Source organism: Bos taurus, chromosome 9, assembly GCF_002263795.3.
Source record: "Bos taurus isolate L1 Dominette 01449 registration number 42190680 breed Hereford chromosome 9, ARS-UCD2.0, whole genome shotgun sequence".
NCBI classification, from domain to species: Eukaryota; Metazoa; Chordata; class Mammalia; order Artiodactyla; family Bovidae; genus Bos; species Bos taurus.
Window position 1 is genome coordinate 55,492,400 of NC_037336.1, and position 5,377 is coordinate 55,497,776.

Here is a 5,377-nt window from a genome sequence, read left to right on the forward strand (position 1 = left end):
CTTCAAAAAGAGAAAGCACACAATTACATGATTATCTGGGCAGAAGCAGTCTGACAATGAGGAGAATTGCTGAGAAAAAAATGAAAATTGTTAAAGACTAGCAAAGGCTAAAGGTGCTTCAGCAGAATATAGAATCCATGGGGGATATAAATGCATCCAGTTACATGCTCCTCACTGTGAATTTCAGTGGGGGCTCACCAAACAATTGATAAGAAACTTGAGAAAACATCCCTTGTAGTAAAGGCCAAGGAAAGAGACCAGCTTCTGCCGGAAACATATGATACAATTCCTTATCTCCTACTTCTAATAGAGAAGCAAAGCTGTAAATTGGAGGTGAAGGGCAACAAACAATGTCACCTTTAAGATAGTGGAAGTAAATAGACACACATTTTCTACCTGGGGAAAGGACAGGAACGCATGCTGTACTCAAAAGTACAGCTACAGGAGGAGCAGGCCACACTCTCAAGACTGGTAAAGAGTGGTTGCCCAAGACTGAGAATTAGTAAGAGTAATTAAGAAGAACTAAATAGACATTTCTCCAAAGAAGACATACAGATGGCTAACAAACACATGAAAAGATGCTCAACATCACTCATTATCAGAGAAATGCAAATCAAAACCACTATGAGGTACCATTTCACACCAGTCAGAATGGCTGCGATCCAAAAGTCTACAAGCAATAAATGCTGGAGAGGGTGTGGAGAAAAGGGAACTCTCTTACACTGTTGGTGGGAATGCAAACTAGTACAGCCACTATGGAGAACAGTGTGGAGATTCCTTAAGAAACTGGAAATAGAACTGCCTTATGATCCAGCAATCCCACTGCTGGGCATACACACTGAGGAAACCACAAGGGAAAGAGACACGTGTACCCCAGTGTTCATTGCAGCACTGTTTATAATAGCCAGGACATGGAAGCAACCTAGATGCCCATCAGCAGATGAATGGATAAGAAAGCAGTGGTACATATACACAATGGAGTATTACTCAGCCATTAAAAAGAATACATTTGAATCAGTTCTAATGAGATGGATGAAACTGGAACCTATTATACAGAGTGAAGTAAGCCAGAAAGAAAAACACCAATACAGTATACTAACGCATATATATGGAATTTAGAAAGATGGTAACAATAACCCTGTGTACGAGACTTCAAAAGAGACACTGATGCATAGATCAGTCTTATGGACTCTGTGGGAGAGGGAGAGGGTGGGGAGATTTGGGAGAATAGCATTGAAACATGTATATTATCATGTATGAAACAAGTCGCCAGTCCAGGTTCGATACACGGTACTGGATGCTTGGGCCTAGTACACTGGGACGACCCAGAGGGAGGGTAGGGGAGGGAGGAGGGAGGAGGGTTCAGGATGGGGAACGCGGGTATACCTGTGGCGGATTCATTTTGATATTTGGCAAAACTAATACAATATTGTAAAGTTTAAAAATAAAATTAAATTAAAAAAAAAAAAAAAAGAATGTGTTTCCTCCATAATGCAACAACTAACTACCAGGCTAACCAAATTAAAAACAATCAGCAGTGAAATACTCCTAGAGAGAAACCTTCTCCGAAACAGAGCAGAAAGGAAAGACCTAGAAATGAATGTGGAACATGAAGGAAAAGAAAATCTCTGACAAATAAATTCCCACTCTAAATAGAAGTAGTCACTAAAGGAATTTAAAGCCTATGGGCTTTGAGGGTAACCATAGAAACAACAATATCCAACAATTCACCTTTACTCCTGAACAAATTAACCTCAAACCTCACAGGAAAAGTCTAGCACAAGGAAATATATGAAGGAATGTTTATTTCAAAGCATAAATCTTGTTTACTTCAGCTTTTATTGTCTTATATATAAGCTTTCATATTGAAAAAAAACAATATAATATGCATCAAAAAAATCAAGAAATCAAAACATTCCAAAAGATACAACAATCAAAGAAACACTCAGATATAGCAGGGAATTTAAAATAGCCGTGATTAATATGCAAAAGCTTTCGTGTGAAAAGTAGCAACATGCATGATAATACAAGTAATTTCAGCCTAGAGTTGGAAACTATAATGCAAACTATAAATAGAGGACAAGAAGAAAGACTAGAGTTTCATAGATGAAAGCAATGTAATGAGCTATGAAAAAAACTAATGAATTTTAAGATTGGTCATTAAAGTTTACCAAAACTGAAATATAAGAAAAAATGAATTAAAAAATCAGAAATGAGAATTCAAGAAGTGTGAAACGATATCAAACACACTGCATGCGTGAATGCTGAGTCTTTTCAGTCATGTCTGACTCTTTGTGACACTATGGTCTGTAGCTTGCAGAGCTTCTCTGTCCATGGGATTTTCCAGGCAAGAATACTAGAGTGGGTTGCCATGCCTTCCTCCAAGGCATCATCCCCACTCAGGGATGGAACCCATGTCTCCTGTGGCTCCTGCATTGCAGGTGAATTCTTTACCACTGAGCCACCAGGGAAGCCCACCGAACAATCTAATAATATCTAACTGAAATACCAGAGGAGTAGAGACAGAAAAAAATATAGAAGTGTTTCAGGAAATAATGGTAAAGCTTTTTAAAAACTCTATGACAGTCTCCAAACTTACATGACAAAACTCAGATCAGAGAACATCCAGCATGATAAACATGTACACACACACACACACACACACAACCCTAAGCATGTCAGGCTGAAACTGTCACAAAAGACAAACTCTTCAAGTAAGAGAAAAAATAAGCATTGTATACAAAGAAAGTAATTACAGAAATTTCTTGTCAAAAATCATCTACAATGGAAGAAAAAGAAGTGATTTCCTTAAAGTGCTGAAATAAAATATGTTACAACAAAGAATTCTAAACTGAGTGAATGTATCTCTTGGAAATGAAGGAAAAATCAGTATTTTGTCATACAAAAAAAAAAAAAAGAAAATTATCAACAGAACTGCCTATAAGAAAGGATAATTGTGAGCTGTAGGGCCGTGGGCAGAGCTAGAAGCTGATGACAAGATCCCCCTGCCCTGAGCTGATGACCTTTCTACAGCCAGGAGCCAATGGCTAGGGAGAAAGCCAAACCCTGTGAGCTGGACCAGGAGAAATACAATGCTGATGACAATGTGAAAATCATCTGCCTAGGAGACAGCACTGGGGGCAAGTCCAAACTCATGGAGAGATTTCTCAGGATGGATTTCAGTCCCAGCAGCTGTCCACATACACCCTGACCCTGTACGAGCACACAGCCACAGTAGATGGCAAGAGTGTCCTTGTGGACTTTTGGGACACAGCAGGCCAAGAGCAGTTCCAAAGTATGCATGCCTCCTGCTACCACAAGGCCCATGCCTGCATCATGGTATTTGATGTACAGAGGAAACTCACGTACAAGAACTTGAACACTTGGTATATGGAGCTTCAGGAGTTCAGGCCAGAGATTCTGTGCATTGTGGTGGCCAATAAAATCTACACAGACATCAAAATGGCCCAATAGAGTTTCAATTTTGCCAGGAAATTCTCCTTGCCCCTGTACTTTGTCTCAGCTGCTAATGGTACCAATGTTGTGAAGCTCTTTAATGATACAATTCGATTAGCTGTGTCTTACAAACAGTGCTCCCAGGACTTCATGGACAAGGTTTTGCAGGAGCTGGCGAACATCGACTTGGAGCAGAAGGAGGAGGATATGCCAGACAAAGAGCAGCATGGCCGCATCCAGAGCCCATCTCCTTCCTGAGCCACAGGAGGCCTTTGTGTGGCCCACTTGGTGGTGAAGGGCAGTTCAGAAGACCCCTCCCTCAACAATACTTCAGCTTTCAGTTGAGACATCTTCCAGGCTGTCCCCTGCTATACCTCCTAAAAAACACGGTTGTCCCATTTGCCCCTGACCACAACCTTATATCCATGGCCCGCGAAAGATGACCCTTACATATGATTCCCTCCCCTGTGGGTTGGGGTCAGTACACAGTACTAACAGATGTAAGACCCATACCAGACCCTGAAGCCAAATTAGGGATGGACCCTCCAGGTCATGTGGGACAGTAAAGAGAATCATGGGATATTCTGTGTGTTTCATAAATAAAGCTATATTTAAGTGTCTTCCACCCCCAGTCCTCCCACCGACCACCCCCCAACCCCCAACTGAGAACTAATGTCAGGGCCTATTCATTGATTTCCACCAAAGGGATGATTTTTCATTACTGATTTTTCTCCTCTTTAGGCTCCCAACTAAACCAGTAATTTTAAGAAAATGATTTTGAGCAGAGAGCTGTTTGTTCCACACGTTTCTTCTGTATATGGCCAGTACTTTGATGAACAGTAAGGCCAAAACCACAGGCCAAGTCTGCTGTTAACATCAAGTGAAAGCAGATGACTGGTCTGGCCATACACACTAATACCCAAACATTGTTGTGAGCATCAAGGGTCAATACAGCCACATCACAAGGCATTGTATTATAAGAAATTGACTTCAGGAAGCTCCATTTAAAACCCATATTTTAACATAGGAGACTTTTCTTCATTTTTCTAAGGACTGGTGTGGACACTGTACATCTTTGGGTGGCAAGGGCTGCTAAGAACTGTCATGCTGCTTTTTCTATTTATCTCCAGGACTTGTTGCTCACTAGAATGCTTTTATGATATTCTTATACATCATTTCCATTAATTATTTTTTATTTACAATAAAGTTTGAATTACATAAAAAAGAAAGGATAATTGTGATTTTTCAAACAGGATGAGTACAATATTAATCAAAAAAGTGTATCTACATGAAATCTGAAGAACATTAGAAACAGAATAAACTTTAGTTTTCTTATTTTTTCATTGTTCTAAAATATAACTTTCTGTTTATAACCAAAACAGTGGGCAATATCATGTTTTCATCTATTAAAGATGACATGAATTGTCTACATAGAATATCTCAAAAAAATCTAAGAAATAAATCTTTCTAGAATATATGAGTTTAACGAGATTGCAGGATACTAATTTGATCATCAAAAATCAAAAAATGAAACATCTTCTTGATTTGGTGTCTGAGAATCTTGACTGGTCTTGCAACTGGGTTCATTACTGTCTTTGATAATACTTCCAGAGAAAACAATACATGATTAGTCAAAAGGAACCAAAACAATAGTGTGATAATGCTCTATTGCTTAAATGTTGGTTATAAGCATAAGCAAACATATAAAGAACTGCAACTAAGGCATAAAAACAATTAATTTCTGAATTATTTCATGAGTATTATAGACAGAGTTTATTTTAAATGGTGATATTTTGCCATATTTTGCCATAGAAAAATGATGTAGCAGAACTGATCTTAATAATTATTTCATGACATTAGGTTCCCTATGTTCATATAAGCTACATCTTGGAATATAAGCAGTTTACAAGTTTAGTTAATA

The 5,377-nt window shown here is 38.7% G+C and overlaps 1 pseudogene; it reads left to right on the forward strand.

Moving 5' to 3' along the window:
- The first annotated feature begins 2,958 nt into the window (after positions 1-2,958).
- Positions 2,959-4,092, forward strand: LOC782448 (rab-like protein 2A; annotated as a pseudogene).
- Positions 4,093-5,377: the final 1,285 nt, after the last annotated feature.